General features: G+C 44.3%; 1 long non-coding RNA gene across 2 annotated transcripts in view; it reads left to right on the top strand.

Moving 5' to 3' along the window:
* LOC309611143 overlaps positions 1–12,023 on the top strand; it is a 40,281-nt gene extending 28,258 nt beyond the window's left edge. Inside the window, exons 2-4 of one of the 2 annotated variants that reach the window (XR_014234349.1) lie at positions 3,406–3,551; positions 5,720–10,061; positions 10,760–12,023. This is a non-coding gene — a long non-coding RNA (uncharacterized lncRNA). Of the gene's footprint in view, positions 1–3,405; positions 3,552–5,719 lie in introns of both variants that reach the window. The other variant, XR_014234350.1, reaches the window with a different exon arrangement.
* The last annotated feature ends 8,433 nt before the right edge of the window (positions 12,024–20,456 follow it).

The following is a 20,456-nucleotide window of genomic DNA, read 5'->3' as shown; positions in this document are numbered from 1 at the left end:
TGGGATTGCACGCTCCAGTAAAACCACAGAAAGTAAGCTTTTGCCTCAAGTTCTGTTTTTGAGGTTACCCTGGCTAAAGCAAGGGTCCTTACATTATAATGCTTAGTAACCTTTTACAGGGAATGTACCTTTATGCCTAACTAGAGGATAATTTCTTGGAAGAGTGTATGAGGCTGTATTTTCTCTTATCTCCCATGTTACTTGCCAAAATGGCTGATGGCTTCATTGGCTCCACCTCTGACTTCAAATCAGTTGGTCAGAGCCCAGTGTGAATATAGCAAGGACTGCTTACTCTGGTCTTGGATTGACCCAGCACTGATCCCACGCTGAAATCTTAGGTGCCAATAGCACATTCTCAGAGCTCAGTCCAGCCCTCTGTCTTATTCCCTTGAAATCTTCCACCTATTTGCCTCCATACTCTGAAAACATGTTCAGGTCATTCTCATTTAAGAACCAATTAAATTAAACCAACCATATACCCCTGTCAACCACACATCCCAGTCTAGGAGTTGTCCTGTCTTACTCTTGCCCTTCACAGCCAATCATTTCCAAGTGTTTGCTACACTCTTTCTTGTCCTTCGTCACCTCCTGCGTCCCTCTCAATTTATTGCAATCTGGCTTATGCCTCATCTGATCCATCCATCACTCTTTTTGCTGCTCTCCGTTGACTTCCATAGTGTTGAATTCAGTGGATACTTTGGTCCTTACTTGCTTGAATTTTGTTGACATCTCATACTGTTCATCATTTCTTCCTGAAACTCTTCCTCACTTGATTTGTGTGTTCCCGTGGTCTCTCTGTTTTCCAACAACCTCTCAGGCTGTTCCTTCTCACCCTTCTCAGCAGCCTTCCTTCCTTCACGGACCACTTAGCGGTTGGTATTCCCCAAGACTTGTTCTTGGTGCTCTGCTCTCCAGTTTCTGTGTAACCCTTTTGGGGGGTTTCTCCTTCACACTGTGACCTCAGTTATCACAAATATGTTGATAACTCCTGAATCTCTGAGTCCGGACTGAGTACCGACATATTGCCCACCTGCCTACAGGATATATATACTCCTAACAAGCCTATCAAGCCCAACTTGTCTGAATAGAACTCTTACTTCTCCCTGAAACCTGTGTGACCCTTGCTTACCGCAGGGATGAACACCACCACCCAGCCAGGAACCCATGCCAAGACCTTATTCACTAGTCTCTATCTTCCTGCCCAGGTCCCCTTGCCAAGCGTTTAGAAAGGTCTGCAGCCTCTGTGTCTCTGCCACCACTGCCTTAGTTCAGCCTCTTGTAGATTCCTACCTGGATCACGGAAATAGTCCTCAAATTGATTTCCTTGTCCCCTGACTACCCTTCCCTGTGGGTGCATGTTTCCACTGACATCAGAGTAATCGTTACAAAATTACACTTGATTTTGCCATGCCACTTCTCAAAAGCCTCTGGTTGCTGACTCCACAGAGCTTCCAGTTTGAGGTTCAAATTTCTGAGCTTCATGCATACAAGTTCTTTCATGATCCGGCCCTTGCCTAATACATTAACCTTCTTCTCTTTACCTTCCTACCCCCTTTCTCCAGGCAAATTTGAATTTTTTAATTTCCTTGAACATGTTATGCTGTTTCAGACCACATCTTTGCACTTACTGTCCCTTCTGCCTGATAACTCATCCGTCCATCCATTCATCCATCCACTGCCTTAGCTAGGTAATGCCTATCATCCCTCCAAACTTGGTTCATGCACAGCCCCTTCTGAGAAGTATTCCTCTGGCTTCTCAGTCTGGTTTCCAGTGCTCTCTGTTTATGTTTTTTCAAATAGAAGTACTTATTACACTGACTTGTAAGAATTGAATGAGCTGCACTCTCAAGTGCCTTGAGATCAGGGACTGTGTCTTTTTTTTTTTTTTAACATCTTTATTGCAGTATAATTGCTTTACAATGGCATGTTAGTTTCTGCTTTATAACAAAGTGAATCAGCTATACATATACATATATCCCCATATCTCCTCCCTCTTGCGTGTCCCTTCCCCCCTCCCTATCCCACCCCTTTAGGTGGTCACAAAGCACCCAGCTGATCTCCCTGTGCTATGCGGCTGCTTCCCACTAGCTATCTATTTTACATTTGGTAGTGTATATATGTCCATGCCACTCTCTCACTTCGAGGGACTGTGTCTTATATGTGTCTCCTCAATGCTTAGCACAATTCCTAGCACATAGTAGATGCCCAACAACGTTGAATGAATGAACTAAGCCCCCACCCCGTCCACTCCATCTCAAAAATAAGCCCCATTGATCACAGTAAGAGTGGGATGGAGAGGATGTGTTGACGGCTCTTTGTGCAGAACTCGTGGCTCTGCAGGTTCTGTATATGGTAGCTAAAAATGGCAGCTTCATCTTAGTTTCTAATTTTGACTGAGGTGTCCTTAGGTGGGTGTTTCCACCATCTCTCCCTACCCCTGGCCCATTCATCCCTTCATGGGCTTGGTCCAGGCTAGACCTCCTCCTCCCGCTTTGCTACCTTCCCTAGTGCCTCCCTCACCCCTCTACGCTGGGAGCCAGCCTTCCCAGAGCCCAGCAAGCCTATTTTAGTTTTTAATCTTTCCTCGTAAATTAATCTCTCCTGCTACCTAATCATGCCTGGTGCCCTTCCCTGAACTCTCTCCACTTTGCCTACCTCCATCGGGTAATGAGATGCCCACAGCTGGCTTCAATCTCCCAGGCTCCATCTCACCACCAGAGACCATTTCCTCCTGGCTTTGTGTTGTGGGCCCTGCACATTCACACATGCCCAAATCATCTTGCCTTTTTTATTTTTTTCTCTGCCACTTCCCATTGCAAGCTCATCTAATTTGTGCTCTGCTCTGGGGCTGCTTCTCTCTCAGCAGATCCCCACTTTTGAGGTCCCCCCCACTTATTGAATCCATCTCTGTCTTTATGATTATTTTTTCCTTCCTGTGTTAATGCTTAAGCCTTTCGAAGTCGAATCTCATTTAGGGGCACCTTACCCAAACATTTTGCTTCTCCAGGTCACAGATAATTTTTTTCCGCTCCTTCCCAGTTAGGGGCATCTGTCAGTTTCATAAGATGCCTTCCTATAAGTGCTGAGAAAAAGGTGGGCCTTTCCTGATCACACTCACTTTTATTAGAAAATGTCATCATACTTGTTTGCTTCAACTATCAGAGAAACTAAAGCTAAGTTTGTGTTTGGTGGGAGCAGCTGTCTTTTCCCTGGGTCTCTGTGAAATTATCTTTTCCCCTTATGATGTGGCACTCTTATTAATTAGTATTATAAAGGAACTAATATATATGAGTTTTCTGCTAAGTTTACTTAAATTGTTTTTGGAAAGAAGTCAGATCTAAATAACATATTTAGTGCCTGGTGGGTTCATATACTTTCTTTTCTTTTCTGTCTTTCTATCCCTAGCTCTTATTCCTCAAACCCCTGAGCCATCATAGAAGTTGGTGTAGATGAGTTTCGGAGGCTCAATGAACAGAGACCCTCACAGTTACCTTCAACTGCAGTCATTCAGATGTGGGCCTGATGAGGGCTCAGCAAGGCGATCCACACAGGTAGGCAGAGGGAGTGAGGTGGAAGGATGCTGGGGGAAGGTCTTGACTTTGGAAGACAGCAGGTAAGCAGGCTTGATTCTGTCCCTCCTGGTTGTGTAACCTCAGACAAGTTAACCTTTCTGAGTGTCATTCTTGCCCTAAAAGGAGGATAACAAAACCTCCAGGATTGTGACAAATAAATGAGACAAAGTATGTCTTAGTACCTGGTATTGGGGTGGGGAGGGGCGGGCACTCAATTCAAGTTTCTATCCTTGATTTCAGGGAGGGATCCTCTGTCCACCTCCCCCCACCTAGTATTACGGGGCCTGAAATCCCACCAGTAGAGTATCATTAACTGACTCATTTTAAAAAGACAAACATCCCCATGGTGTTTATAACTTAGTCTGGCTGAGACTTTCCAGGAGAACAAGCTGGCACTAGGGGAGTGAGGCAATAGTTTGATGTTGGGGAGCAGGAGGGTGAATTCTGGAGCATCATGTTTGGGGGGCATTGCTGAGGAGCGGGGTGAAGGTGAGGGAGACGGCACCTGATTAGAGGGTTGTGGTGCCCTCCAACCTCGCAGTGTTTAGAGCAGTGTTTCTGGAATGTCAGTGTGTATCTGACTTCCCTGGGGTGCTTGTCGCCTGCAGATGCTCCTGCAGCCTGGCTGGGGTGGGGCCTGAGATTCTGCATTTCTGGCCAGCTCCAGCCTTGCCCCAGCTGCTCCTCCCAGGGCCACACTCTGGGTCGTGAGGATTTGTCAGACTTTGACTCAGGCCTCAGCTGACGTGCAGGCTCTGGGGCAGCGCATGGGGGCCCCCGCCCTGCAGCCTCCTCCCAGCACCTGGTCCCCACCCAGCTCCCTTTCCCACCCCCTCTGAGGGCAGTGAGATTCCTTGCTTCCCAGCCTCAGGCCAGGACCCCCTGCCAGGCCCATGAATTGTTATTATTAATTTTTTCCCCAGAACCTCACCCAAGTCACTATTCCTAAGCATTTTCCTAAAATTGAGAGCTATTATATTCACTGCTTTCCTTTTATCTCTTCATCTGGCATTTCTATAGATTACAAAAAGAGCAGTTAAATTTGTCTGGCGTGATTTGTACTACATCAACCCCTGCTATTTACTGCTTGCGAATCTATCCTTCTCCAACACTTACAAAGAGTTCCTCTTAGTGCTGCGACCTTGGCTTACTTCAGAGGTGACTTTCATTTTAAGTTTCCCAAAAGGATGATGCGTAAGCCTCAATTTATTCAACATACACATACACCCTCATAAAATGGCCAGGATCCAGGAATCCCAGACCTAACTCTTCCATTGACCAGACATGTGACGCCAAGATGGAAATCTCAGTCCTGGGAGCCTCATTTCCCTATCTGTGAAATGGATAGAATAAGACATGTCAATATGTTTCACTGTGAAGGGGCTTCCTGGAGAGCTCAGTGCATAGTAGGTGCTCAAAGAATGCTTATGGGGAAAATAAGTATCTCTATGCTGTGAAAATTAATAAAGGGAAACCTCACTAACATGGAGTCAAGAGGCCAGAAGGGGGAGTTCTTATGCACATACCACTTGACATCAATACAGATCCCAACAGGAAGAGACTACCTTGCATCTCCAGTAGGAAGTGACTATTTCACTATCCCCAGCAGGAGAAAGAAAGATTTCTCCCCAGCAACAGATCAGCCAATGAGAGACTGGCACAACTCAGTCAAAGAAAAGCCACTATACTTTGAACTCCCAGTTTCCTTCAATGGACTTTTTGTTTATAACAGCCCTTCCCAACTTCCCCTTCTCCTCTGTAAAAGAACTTCCTCTCCTTTGCTTTACCAGACTTGCACATGGTTCACCATAGTTGCATGTCCCGAATTGCAATCTTTGCTGCTCCTGAATAAACCTGTTTTGCTCGTAAAATAACTGGCTGTTTTGTTGTTTTAGGTGAACAATGCTATGACACTATCATTGCCTACCTGATAGCTATTCACCTCTTCTTCCTTACTAACAATGCCCAATTTTGTTCAGGGTGATGATCAACTAAAACCATACTGCCTCCCATACTCCCTTCCAGCTAGAGGTGGCCATGGGACATCTTCAGGCCAGTTAGATTTAAGCTTTGGTGGGGGTGGGGTGAGGTAAGTTCTGGGAATCTTATGTCTTCCTGATTATAGAGGCGACTCTGTCCTTCTTCAGGTCTGAAACAGAGACACAATACACTGAAGAACAGCCATATTGCAACATGAGGCAACAAGCATGAGGATGAAAATTAAAAAAAAAAAAAAGATGGTAGAGTGAGAGAAGGGAAAAGAATGGCTCCCCGATGGTGGCATCACTCGGCTTCCACATAGCCCTGACTGCCTTTGCCTGGAATGCTCGTCTCAGAAGAGTGTGATGATTAGGCAAATAAAGCCTCAGTCACCATCTGCCTAGTCCCTCACCACTCAAGATGCTGCTTGTGTACCAGGGAGCTTGTTAGAAATGAGGACTTTCAGGTTCACCCGATAAGAACCTGCATTTTAACTGCAATCCCCAGGTGAGTTACACTCACATTACAGTTTGAGAAGCACTCTCTAGTCAAGGTTTCTGTTGCTTACAGCTAACATATTTCTAACCTAAACCCGTATTCTATATTTTCATGAGAAAGAGATAGAAGCTGAGTTCTTGTTGTGTGTGTAGTATCGATTTATTTTTTATTTTTTCACTTGTTTTTAAAGATTTTTCCTTTTTGTCAGTGTTGACCTTTTATTAAAAAATTCTTACCAAAATGATGATTCGATATACATCTAGAGTGAAATGACTTCTGCAATCAAGCTAATTAATATATAATCTCATATAACTTGATCTTCTTGTGTGTGGACATATTTTTAAAAAGATGTATCCAGATATATCTCTATTAAAACCCTTCTCTCGACCTTGGAGAAATTTTTAAAAATCTGCCTCTTTTGTGAAAACTATCTGTCTACTATGTGAAAAAAGCACAACAGACCTTAAATAAATATTTGTTGTTGCATAAATACTTATTTGACTACATGTTGCATCTCCTTTATTAGGTTAAAAGCTTGAGGCGGACAAGGATTGTGTCTTAGCTCTTAATTCCATCCAGAGCTTAGTGAAGTATCCATATAGCAGTGAGTGCCTGATAAATATTATACGAATTACTTTACTATATATTCCACTTACTGAGGCAACCAAGGGGAGTTTCTTGAAATTCCTCCATCATACCCTCAAAATCCTGTCACAGTTTCTGAGCGTTCAGGAAGAGTGCATCTATTCTAAATAGTTAATATATTTACTTTTATTAGCTATGCTATAGAATCATTTTCCCTCTTCTCTTTGGCTTCTAGGAAGTTCACAGCTAAATGTAGTTCAGTGGCCAAAGTTAACTTTGGTTTGGCTTTTCTTATTTCCCCTAATATCTCTGGTTCCTGATTTGATATTTTCTGTTTTAACGTTCTTATTTTAACTATGACTTTTATTTTCAGCTCCTCAAATACTTTTTTTTGGAAACAACAAGGTACAAATTAAAGATAAAATCAAAACATGGGGAGTCTGCCTTGTCTAAGGAAGTGGAAGAGTTTTGCTTAATGGTAAGACCTAGGCTTGAGTTTCTTCCTTTGTAAAAGAGAATTCATGGAATTTACCACCCACAGCGGCTGTGGAGATAGTCACCACACCATGGCTGGATGAGAAAGGAGAAAACAGAGGAACAGAGAGCAAAAGCCTTACATATGTCTGAGAATTGAAAAATTTCCACCACCCACTCCATTCCCTTTTCCCAGTCTGTCACCGCCCATCATTCATCACTAGTTTTGCTCACTGTGCTTGTCACACGGCTGTGGCTTCCTTAGGCTGAATCAAAGATTGAGAAGCACTGTCCCCACTTCTGCATCACTTAGAAAGACCTCTTTTCTCTCTAGCAATTCTGCCTATGCTGCAAAACCCTGCTCATCTTTCTCCTCCTGACCACTGCGGCTCACAGGGAGACTTGCCTCCCCTGGACCCACGGGCAGTCAATTTTGCTGTGCCTTTTTGTTCTTCTTTCTTCCTCTAAGGAGTATCTTCTTCTCAGGGCTGGGAAGGGGGCATTCCTTTGTTTCTGTAACAGTTCTTAGTTGGGTCTGGTATACAGTGGGCACTCAATCCATACCCGATTAGATACTACTTAGCATGTAAACGTAGTCTCAGACATGGTCATAATACGTATTGTGCTTTTAAGCTCTGTATTCTTACCTACAAGAGCACCCATGGGTCAGTCTGTAGCCCAAGGAATTCATAAATACAAAGCCACACAGTCAGTGCTAGGAGAAACCATAGGGCCATTGGAATCTGATCCTCTTGCCTTCTAAAAGAAGCCCAGAGAGGAGAAGGCCCTGTGGAGGGTTCCACAGCTGGTTGGTGACACAGCAGAGACTAGAGCTCAAGTCATTTGACCTTGAGTCCAGCATGAACATGGCCTTCAGTTGTATCTGCTCACTGAGGCCAACACTTCCTTCCTTCTTCAGAGGCCAAGTGTGAATGCGCCAGGCTGAGGTTTGGATTAAAGCAAATCAATGCAGATTTCTTCAACACAAGGCTGACGATCACCCAGAAAAATGGGTTTTACAAAGTCAGATTCTATTTTAACTGCATTAAGATGCCTGGCCAATTAAAGGACATTAGAGGTAACAGGTCTTGTAAAGTGGAGAATCATTTTATAAAGTGAATATCCACCTCTTTTGCCCATTGAGATTCCATCAGGGTTTGTTTCATAAATGGAGGATTTGCCTGTTATACATCTTGGTTATACTCAAAAGTGAATGGTTATGAATTCACTTATAAATTCTGCAATAGGTATGAATTATTTATACAGTCATAATCTTAGATGTATGAAAGTGTAACTCTCTATGTTTCTTTATAACTGAACTCAACCTTAGTTCTCTACCTCTCATTTCTTCCAAAGGTGGAAAACAAACTTACCAATTCAAGACAATCAGTCACTTCTCATTTAAACATGGTCAGTTTGGGATTTAACCTCTGTTTTGCTCTCTTCTTCCTGTGGTAATCTACATTTCCGGGGGCCGTGAGGAGGGATACCTTGTGGACTCTGTTGTGGGTTTTGGGGTATTGGCCTCTGCCCCGATGCACCTGTAGCACATGACATTGGTCCCCACTGTGGCTTCTAGGTCAATGCTGTTGTTTTCTCGTTGTCCCAACTGCGAAGCTTCTTTGCCTCTTTTCCAGCTGCTCTCTGGCCACGTCTACATCTCTTTGGGGGAAGTTTGGGAATGCTGGTGGCTTTCCCCACAGTACACGGGATGAACAGACTCCTAAGACTGATCTGATCACCTAGGCACTCACTCTCAGCCATTGCTGGTCTTCTGCTCAGGCACCATGCTGTATGAAGACACCTGGTCTCCTGCGCTACATTCTGGAAGGCAGACAACATTCTCTCTAGCTCTCAGATTTTCCTGTGTCCATCTGAGATGTGTAGTCAGGGTTTCGATCATGATGCAGTCCCTTTTTACCCTGCATCTCCAAGGGTCAGTGCTGCTGGGCTCCACATCAGGGACCCATTTAAACCCCAGTCCCATGTCCTTTGATTCTTCTCTGTCTCCCTGGCTGATCTTCCCCACCTCTGAACCTAGACTGGGGGGCAGTTGGGGAAGAGAATACCGTACTCACTTTGTATTCTTCTCTATCTTGTTTTTAAAACCTATGGTTTGAGACTTCCAAGTCCCTTTTTAACTACCACAAATGCTCTCTCACAAAACCCTTTGCTTTCACACCTCCATTTCTGCTAAGGACATTCAAAAGCATGCACTGAAATTCTAAGCTGGGCAATGGCACCATGTTCCTGACTGTCCCCATCTTCCCTGGAAGGCAGAGTATCTGGAAAGCTGCCCAAGTGGCAAAGAAAGGTGAGATGAAAAAACACTGGGAGAAGAAACGTCAGTTATTACTTCAAATTATTACTCACCATATTCAACAATTATGGTAGGGAGTGTAATTTAGAGCAAAACTTCCCAAGTAGCCAGCCACAAATGGTTTATACAGAGGTGGAGAGTTAGCGATACTTTCAGCCCTGGAGGCTACTGGGATCCTCAGAGCCCCTGGAACTATCAGCATTGGCTGCAAGCAGCCTGGTGGAGACTCCTCTGAGCACAGCCAAAGGGAACAGTTTCCCGAGGGTCCTCCTGTGGTCCTCACCTGTGGCAAGCACAACACCCATGCGCCGTACATGCACTGGCCTCCAGGGCTGCTGAGTGCGGCCAAGAGTTGCTCTGCTTCCTACATGTCTCCTGCAAACAGTTATTCACTGTGTGCAGGGGCATGGAAACTACTGGAGGATTTGCGTTCCAGGCACCCAAGTAGCATGGGGCATAGCGCAAGTTGTGCGGGGAACGCTGGGTGGTGTTCTTGGAGGGGACAGTGACAAGTGAGTCCCGAACCTCTACTTTACATTCACGGGATTCTCTCTTCCATTTGCAGGTGATGAGCCCTTTCAGGAAAGCCCAAGCCAACTGCTGGATGACTGCATCTGCAACCCTCCAATCAGGTTTTACCATTCTATTGAAACATTTGATATGCAAAAGTTCAGTTCACTTAGAAATCCAAACGTAGTATCACAAGAAATTCCGACAATATAATTGTCAATGAAAGAAAAGGAAAAGCTGTTAACATTCTAAAAATATAATTTCAACTGTTGTAAATTTCTTATCTGTAAAAAAATGATTTAAAATTTTTATTACCTAATTGTGTGAACAAAGTTTCTGGTGAGTTGCCGTTATTGAGAATTTGAAGAGATCATCATTAAGAAGTATTGATCAGGAACTGTGTGTAGCCATTTCAAACATAAAACTTGACATGAAAACATTATGTTCGCAGAAGCTAGCTTTCTCATTACAAATATGAAAATATAGTATTTGAAATTTTTATGCATATTCAATCTTTAATATCTTCCCCAATACTTATTTTTCTTACTGTAATTATATAATATAAACAAAAGGTAATAAAAAATTTTCCACCAAGTTCCATAGAAAGACTCCCAAATCCCCTCCAGTTCATTCTGTTATGCAGCACAAATATTACTATTTTTGTGTATGTGTAAAAAAGTTTGGGAGGCTCCATTCTGCTGCAAAAAAATGTGAATTCTGGTTGCAAACCAACTAGAGTTCCAATCCCACCTCTGCCACATGCTGGCGGTGTGACTTTATCCAAGCTACTTAATGGTCCTGAAACTCAGTTTTCTCATAGGCAAAATGGGGAAACAGCTGCTACTTCTGGGGTGGATGAGACCCAAATGATTTCACTGGTACTTCAAACTCATCTCTGCACCTGTGTGACCTTCAGCAGGATCCCTTGATTTCTGAACCCCATTTTCCCAGAACCATGGATTCAAATGCTGCCCTCGAGGGCCAGTGTGATGGCATGTGGTCCCACTGCCGGTTCACGAGTCCCATCAGCAGCCCGATCTCAGGAAGAGCAGAGCTGGGTCACAGAGTCCTCATAAAAGGGCCGCCCCAGGAAGAGCGGGGACTGTCTTCCAGCACCCGGCTGCCAGTCACTGATTTAGTATTCAGAATTTGGAATTTATGGCGCCGCCTTCGTCTGTCACATCATCCATCAGAGAAAGACACTCAAGAGATGGAAGGGGAAAAAGTTAAAAACCTGTTTATTGCTAAACTTGCTCTAGGCATGTTTTAGCTTATTGTTCAGCTCTGTTCATTTCCCTGCAATTTGAATGGCTTTCTTAGTTGCCGTGGCCAACATGTATATAAACGGTTGGATGCATGGACTCACGGAGATATCTTTATCTCTCTCAAAATGAAAAACCACCAGAAATCACATTGTTTGTGAAGTTTTAAAGACTTAGCGGCAGGCGGGGATGGCCAGCACACTCCTGGCCCAGCTCTAGCTTCCTGGGCACCCTTGTGTGGGCCCAGGCCTCCCTTCATTGGCAGACGGTGCTGTACTGCAGTGTTTATTGGGGATGCTGCATTCGTTCCTGTCAATGTCAAGGGGAGTTTGTGGGCAGGATGAGTATAGAATGCATAATGGCAACTGGCCGCGAAGGCAGGCAACTGGATGTGTAGGGATGGAGAGAGGTAAGAAGGTATCAAAGGCCATCTTTGCAGAACAATGACATCCAGCTTTTTAAGAACACTGAAATGTGTCTGGTAGCAGAAGAATATGATGTAAACTGTACTCCACAGGGATCTGGGAATCCTGAGTGATTCTCCCGTTCCCACCATGATCGCTTAGTAGGGCCCTAGGTCAGGTTGCTTGGGTTTATTCCCTACTCCACACTTCTAGCTGTTTGACCTTGAGCTAGTTACTTAAGCATTCTATACTGCAGTTTCCTATTTTCCTCATCTGTGACGTTGGGATAATATTCCTGTAGTCGTGAGGATTAATGAAATGCCTGGCACCATGCTCGGCACATGGAGGGTACCTGATACATGTATGTATAACTTATCCTTGTAAATATATATGTATAACTTATTCTTGTAAATATATATGTATAACTTATCCTTGTAAATATATATGTATAACTTCTTCTTGTAAATATATATGTATAACTTCTTCTTGTAAATATATATGTATAACTTATCCTTGTAAATATATATGTATAACTTATCCTTGTAAATATATATGTATAACTTATCCTTGTAAATATATATGTATAACTTCTTCTTGTAAATATATATGTATAACTTCTTCTTGTAAATATATATGTATAACTTCTTCTTGTAAATATATATGTATAACTTCTTCTTGTAAATATATATGTATAACTTATCCTTGTAAATATATATGTATAACTTATCCTTGTAAATATATATGTATAACTTATCCTTGTAAATATATATGTATAACTTATCCTTGTAAATATATATGTATAACTTATCCTTGTAAATATATATGTATAACTTATCCTTGTAAATATATATGTATAACTTATCCTTGTAAATATATATGTATAACTTATCCTTGTAAATATATATGTATAACTTATCCTTGTAAATATATATGTATAACTTACCCTTGTAAATATATATGTATAACTTACCCTTGTAAATATATATGTATAACTTACCCTTGTAAATATATATGTATAACTTACCCTTGTAAATATATATGTATAACTTACCCTTGTAAATATATATGTATAACTTACCCTTGTAAATATATATGTATAACTTACCCTTGTAAATATATATGTATAACTTACCCTTGTAAATATATATGTATAACTTACCCTTGTAAATATATATGTATAACTTACCCTTGTAAATATATATGTATAACTTACCCTTGTAAATATATATGTATAACTTACCCTTGTAAATATATATGTATAACTTACCCTTGTAAATATATATGTATAACTTACCCTTGTAAATATATATGTATAACTTACCCTTGTAAATATATATGTATAACTTACCCTTGTAAATATATATGTATAACTTACCCTTATAAATATATATGTATAACTTATTCTTATAAATATATATATATATAACTTATTCTTAAATATATATATATATATACTACTTATTATTATACATTTGCTGTGTTCACCTCCCAGGGCTGTTGTACTAATTGCTCAAGGTGTCGAGTGTGAGTTTTCAGAAGAGTATGAACTGTCAACACACGGTGGGAATGGTTGACACTGGAAGCCCTCCCCCCCCATGCTGGGAAGTCAGGCACTGGGCTCGGCTCTCAGGGGATCTGTAGTTGGGTTTCACCCGGAGAAAAGCTCTTCCCTGCACCCCGGAAGTGCTGCCCCGTGGCTTAGCTTGGAGGTGTTTGCTGGGCCTGCTTGGTGAAAAGTTCTGACCTGGGGCTCAAGTATATTATAACTTGCTTTCATTTTGCTTTTTAATTGGTATCGATTCTAGTAAAAGGTTTTGTTTTGTTTTGGACATCTCAGCTCCTTCTACTTACCTTGCATATAGAGAAAGCCTGAGAAAAATGTAGTGTTTTACAAACATTCACTTCTAGAGGGGGTGTGGGAGAGGACAGACGTTGCCAGTCTGGACCAAGGAGTCAGGCATGGTCCCTGCCCTTGTGGAGGGACAGGGTGACACAGGCAGGGCCCTGAGCTGGAGTGGGACTAGGCCATCTGCTGGAAGAGGTGGGTTTGAGCTGAGCTTTAATGATTGTTTGGAATTTGGGCAGAAGGAGAGGAGATGATGGGGGTGTGGGCTCTGTGTGTGTGTGTGTGTGTGTGTGTGTGTGTGCACGTGCATGTGCGAGTGTGCTGGGAGTACCTAAGAATCTGACCACTCCCCGGAAATCCCTTTTGGAAGTAGGCATGGCTCTTGTGCACACACATAGATCCAGACACACATAGCCTGGGACTACTTCAGATTCTGAGATCTAAGAGCTCAATGTGATACTCACAATCCATGGTTCACAAAAGACCTTTTCAAAAAAGAGGATGCTGCAGAAGAAGCAACGTTGTCTATGGCATGCAGGAAGATTGGCAAGGATGGCGAAGGGCCAGAAACCACACCCCATGAGGAACAGGGCAAGAACTGGGAAGAAGACTGTGTCTGGGTCTCCTGTTAGGAGGCTGGTAATGAGTCACGTGGCTGCAGAGGCCTGGCTTTCATGGTCCATCAAAGGCAGATGTGGCTTCTCAGGCTACTGACATTCTCCATCTGAGGCTGTGGGCTGCAGAAAAGGCAGAGGGAAATTCTGGGGGTAAAGCCTGTGGCTGAACTTTGTCATTTTTGGCTACAAGAGAGAATATAGCTTCTCAGAAAAAGGCGGGTGTTGGACTCAGACAGGTTCAAACCCCTGCTCCACTGCTTTCATGGCCTTTGATAAGTTACATAATTTCTCTGATCCGTCGTTTTCTCATCTCTAAAATGGACATAAGGATATCTACTTTGCAGGGTTATCTTAAGAATTATAGACAATGCATTTAAAGTTCCTAGTTTATTATAGGGATTCAATAAATGGTAATAATAGCTAACATTTAGCAAATCTATCCATGTTTTGTTCTCAATGCTTTATACAATTTAACTCATTTGATTTTCACAGCAGCCCTTTGGAAAAGACACAATTTTATCCCTTTTCTCAGATGGGGAAATTGAGGTGCAGAGAAATTAACTAACTTGCCCAAGGCCCACCCCATGTCAGTGGGCCGCTTGAAGGGAAACTGGGCGGCTCAGCTCTGGGAGGTTACTTAAGGCACTGCACTACCGCTACCAGTATTCCAGCGCTGAATTCCCATGCGAGACGATGATTCAAATGGTTGCCACTTACAACCTTGTTAATTAGCTGAAATATACTTTATATATCAATAAACATGTATATATATATATATGACTAGGATGGCTGCGCCCTCCAGTCTGGCCAAGGTGAGGGTCTGATGGGTGCTTCTGGGAAAAGTTTTCCTCTCTGAAAAACAAGTAATTTGGTTCTCTGTTACCCCAAACATCTTCACTGATAGAGTTAGTCTTCAAATAAAACCTGCAGAAGAGCAATGTCTGGATTTTTTTCTCTGCTTATTCTCGAGTTCTTGAGACTGAAAGCACATTCGAGTCAGAAAAAGAAAGGTTTGGGCTTGGTCTCCCCTTACCTAGGCAGACAGGCCACAGGCTTTCAATGTGAAGTGAATATGGGACTGGAATGTGTTTATTTCATTTCCCTTAGGGGTCAAGGGCAAGTTTTGTAGTGGGGTAAGTAGCGGTTGTCAGTATCATTTCCTCCCCTTTGGCAATATGAAGGGTTCAATCCTTTCCCATCAAAACAAGAAACCATAAAAATCCTTCTTGGCCCTGTGGCCCTCCTCCAACCTTCAGTGAGTTCTCTCATCCTGTTTACTCTCAAGTCACCTTCATGCCTCCCCTTCACCTCCCAAAGCCTGGGTCAAACTGATCAAACTGCATCCTGCTCTCAATGAAAAAATTAAAAAATGAAAAAATAGCCAAAGGCTAGCATTGGGCTTGCTACGCCCAGTGGTGCTTCACAATCTGGCACACCTGTCCACCAGACCGGGCTCAGCTCTCACCTCTATGTGCCACCTTCTCAGCCCTTCAGGGCACCCTGCAGTCCCCTGAGGGTTCAGCTTGTGATGGTCTCTGCCCATGATGGTTTCTCAGCCTGGATTATCCTGCCCTTTCTTTCCCTAACTCTCACTCACCTTGTACACCTCTCTTCTCTATGGCATCACCATTTGGGCACAAGGAATGTTAGTTGAATGAGACTATACCTTGCTCTCAAGGAAGTTGGTATGAACCTGAGGAACAGAATGTCAAAAAATATTAACAAATAAGAATACAAGTCAAGGGCAAGTGAATGGCCCAGGACTTGTGGAAAGAGGAACTTGTTTGGAGGTTGCTGCAGTTGTCTGGGCAAAAAAATGATGAAGGGCTGGATAGTGGGAATGCAAAGGACGATACTGGGGAGATTCCATTCACTCAGTCATTCGACAACCTTTTATTGAACATCTACCATGTACCAGGCTCTGAGGAGTCAGCAGTGAGCAAAACAGCCCCAAATCTCAGCCCTGTGGAGCTTACATTTCTAGCTGGGGAGAAAAACAAGATGGATAAATAAAAAGGATAGGATGTCAGATGGTGCGAAGTGCCGTGGAGAAAACGAGGCAAGGAGAGGGAAGGGGGACGGCACATGGCACAAGTCTTAAGTGTAGTGCTCACGACATTTTAAGCCTTGCAAGCCTCCCACCTGCCCAGCTTTCTCAGAATCTTTTCTGACTTCTTTTGCCTATAGTGATGGCCTCTCATTTGAAGAGACTCCAGGGCACTGAAGGCCCTCACCTTCTGCTGGGCATCTGGCACATTCTCCTTTGAATCTTTACGAAGCCCCTCTTGGGTGTTGTAGAGGCAGAACTCCCTGCAGGCAGGGGCCACATCTTAAACTTCCGTTTCCTGATCTTCTGTAGCATCATACTCAGCTCTATTCGATATTCAATAAATACTTGTTAATTTGATTGATTGCACGATTCATAAATAAAATTGCAAGTGAAACCTCCAGTTAAAGTCTCTTAAGGAGTTTTTCAAGGCACTGATTGCTAAACACTTTACAAAAGGGAAAACATCTTTAGAAGAGAAATTAGGATACTAACTCTTCTGGCTGTGATGATAAAAATCAAAAGTGTGAACATAGCGTATTCCTCCTGAGAAAACTGTCATCCAGAGAGGAAAACAATTTCCCCAAGATCCTACAGCTGTGCTTTTCTCTGACTCAGTTTTCTTATCTGTACAATGGGGTGAATTACCACCTAAATCACTTATTCAAAAAGAAGTTGTGAGGATCAAATGAGCTATGGAGGAATTTTAAAAAGACAGACGTTCAGCCTCATATAATCATTCATTTCCCATTTATTACTCCTCCCTTTCTTGCCAGCGAAGGCAGAGGACTCCCCGACTGATGGCCCATTTACTAATGCTCAGCTGCCTATGTTCCTGGTGGAAGAAGAAGCCTTGCCTCACCTACAAAGCCAGGAAGTTCCTGCCTGTCAGGATGGGGAAGGGAAGCTGGGGCAGCAGGCGTGTGCCCTTGAACCAGCTCTGTGTACCTAACAACTTGCCTATTTTTAATTTAATCTTTTGCTGCCCTCGTTAGCATCTGGTTATTATTAGACCATAACCACAACAATAAGTATTCCAATTCTATGTTCTATTTGCAGAGTGCTTTGCAATCATTTTCGTTAGTTAGTTGCATCTCCGTCGTCCTGGAAACCAATATACACACAAACAGGAAGAAAAACGGGGCGGGTGCAGGGGTAAAATGTCTACCAGGCAGCTCAATTTGTCTTTGACCAGCAGGATGCCAATGTTCCCTTGGGGGCAATTGGAGAAGTTAGGCTAAGGTAAACCTTCAGCAGAAAGAAACTGGAACTCAACCCTGGCACTTCTATTCAGTGGGAACCTCTGATGCATCTGTGGGTGACCTGGTCACTGCTGCCCAGCTAGTTAGTGGCAGAGCTAACCCTGCAGTTTGCGGCACAGAGAGAGCTCACTCTTTGTCTTGCATCTGGGGCGACATCTGAAGAAATCGCCTTGTACATAAGCGAATGTACGACTCTCTCTCTGGGAGATCAGTCAATTACAGCAAATTGAGCTATTTCATTTCGGCTTGCAAATGGCTTTCAGTTACACAAGTAGACACATTAATCTAATAACTAATGATCATATATTTCACTAATCATACAGCCCTGCATGTGGTATAATATCTAATTATATTTAATATTAAGACATCTTCACATGTGCGTTTTTACCAACTGTCTAGCTCGGGGAGCCACGCAAAAGCAGAGTGGCGAAGAGAAAGGAACAGCTCCAGGTGGAGGGCCAGCTGGGAGGGCACAGGAGGGGTCCAGGAGGCCAAGGGATGCCCCCTGGAGGAGGGGCCTTCTTCAGGGTGTGTGAGGGAGACCTGTGTCAAATCAGGGGCCAAAGCTAAATCGTGGGGAGTTTTTGTGATAAAAGTACCCCCTGGGGCCACCCACTGGAAAAGGGACCCCTTGCTTGGCACTGGTGTAGCCAGTCATCAGGGTGCTCAGTTAGGCCTAAGCCAGCAGAACATGTGCTGATATCAGCTCCCATTTGCGCTCCCTCCTCCGGGTACCCTGGCGCCGGGCATCATCTACATGGCCCTCGGCAGCTGCCCTGGAAGAGCTTGGAGTCAGGGCAGGGAAACTGAACACACAGCTCCTTGCAGGGCGAACTCAGTCACCTCCTACTTTATCTCTTCTGAGAGCCAACCTTGCAAAGAGCAAAGGACCTTGAATGGGGGGTGAGATTACTGGGTGGGGTAGAGGAGGAGGTGAGACTGAGGAAGGCCCGAGGGCTCTGGGTGGAGTGTGTGTTTCTGAGCTTTTTGTCCTTTGGTATCAGCCTCCAGCTGTCACCTCCTCCACTTTTGGCTGCATCCCTGAAACACTGGTTGCTATGGGATGAATGTTTGTGTCCTCCTCCCCAGATTCCTCTGTTGAAGACCTAACCTCCAATGTGATGGTATTTGGAGGTGGGGCCTTTGGGTTTAGATGAGGTCATGAGGGTGGGGTCCCCTTGATGGGATTAGTGCTCTTATAAGAAGAGGAAGAGAAGGAGATCCCCCCACCCCTTCCTCTCTCCATGTGCATGCACTGAGGGAAGGCCAGATGAGCACACAGCAAGAAGGGGGCCAGGAGGAGGGTGTCACCAGGAACCGAATCTGCCAGCACCTTGATCTTGGACTTTTCAGCCTCCGGAATTGTGAGAAATAAATGTCTATTGTTTAAGCCACCCAGTCTATGGGATTTTGTTATAACAGTTTGAGCAGATGAAGTCACTGGACATCTGCCTGGTCATTGAAGTGGCTCTGGGGTCGTCCTGAAGACAGCTCTGGTCACCTGTGTCACTATTTCTGCAGGGACTCACAAGGACAATTGAGATCCCCTCCCAGCCCAGCCATTCTGGTGTCTGGGACTGACAGTGGGCAGTTCTCTCCACGCTCAGAGGTGCGAGGGCGGCCAATCAACTAAGAGCCTCGAGGCCCATCTTAGGCAGGCACTCCTGGCTCTATCTATTTTTAATTAAAAAAAAAAAAAAAGAATCTGCAATCCCTCTTCAGTGTTTGAAGAGCCATGTGAACCTGGAACCTCCCCTCTCTGCACCTTCAGTTGTCACAAGCAGCAGCCACTGCCCATTGCTGGGGGCAGTGCCGACCTCTTCCTGGGCCCACACATTCCCCACGTTTCCTCTGCTGGGACCTCGGGGGTCAGGAGATTTTCCCGGGGCAAATGCTTGTGTTTCTGTGCCCAGTTTCCTTGAGCACTTTATTGTTTGCTACCATTCCCTGTCGCAAGCTGGGCAGGAACTGGTGAGAAGGAGGAATCTAAGAACACAGGGGGAAGTGGGAAGATGAGGACCTGGGCACCTGAAGAGCCAAAGCCTCCAGTGTGCAGGGTCCTGGAGAGAAGGAAGCGCCAGCCTTTGAAGGCACCAACCCAGAGGGTGGTGGGTGTCCTTGGCCATAGGAACAGGGCTCAATGGAATGTTAGCTGTTTTTTGAATCTTTAACAAGGACTTGGGCACCAGAGTTTGACTTTTGTTTTACACAGGGCCTTTCTGTTGACCTTGGACGCATCACATCATGCCTTTGAACCTCAGTTTTCTGGATTTTAAAATGAGAGGGATAGCAGGGCATAGGTAAAAGCAAATGGTTAGTGAGGGCCAGTCTGGGAGTCAGGAGTCTGAGGTTCTAGCCCTAACTCTAATCTTATTCTTGGCTGTGAGGCCTTGGACAGATCACTTTCCCACTCTGGGCATTAGCTGTCTGTAAATCCTAGAGTTGGATGGGGTCAGTGGTTTTCAAACTGCATTCACTGACAACCCCAGGGGAAAATCTTGGGGGGGTGACGGAGAGAGATAGCCCCATTGATGGGGTGCTGATCACAGAACAGCCCTCCTTGTCTCCCTGTTGTGCGCCGAGCGCCACGTGAGATATGATTTGTCAGGAGGGTTCTACTGTCCAGACAGGTTTTGATGCCCTTGGCTCCAACCTGCTTCACCCTCTGGATTTTGGGAAAGTCCCAACCGAGGAGCCCTCACAATCTGTCCCCCAAGGAAACTGAGCCCCAGGAGGTGAGAAGGTTGCTAGAAGAAGCTTAGAGTTTAGAGGAGGGGCGGGGAGAAGGTTGAGCACAGGCAGGGCCAAGCCCACATAGGCCATGCTGTGGCGTTGAACTCCGCCCCTGCCCAGAAATCTTTGAAGTGTTCTCAGCAAAGAGGCAGAGTCAGACTTGGAATGAAGAGAGATTTAGGTTGAGGCAGTGGTCACATGACCCAGGACACCCCTGAAACAACATCTCCAAAAAGTGACTGGAACAAACATTTTCCCGGCCGTGGCCGGCAGCATCTCGTGCTCTTTTTGGGAGGGAGCAAAGTGGAGCAAGGTTCGAAGGAGGCAGAAGTGACAGGTAAACAAT

The sequence above is a fragment of the Balaenoptera borealis genome (assembly GCF_965194805.1).
Source record: "Balaenoptera borealis genome assembly, chromosome: 14".
Classification (NCBI taxonomy): Eukaryota; Metazoa; Chordata; class Mammalia; order Artiodactyla; family Balaenopteridae; genus Balaenoptera; species Balaenoptera borealis.
The sequence above is the reverse complement of the archived record's forward strand: the minus strand, read 5'-3'. Positions and strand labels throughout refer to the sequence as shown.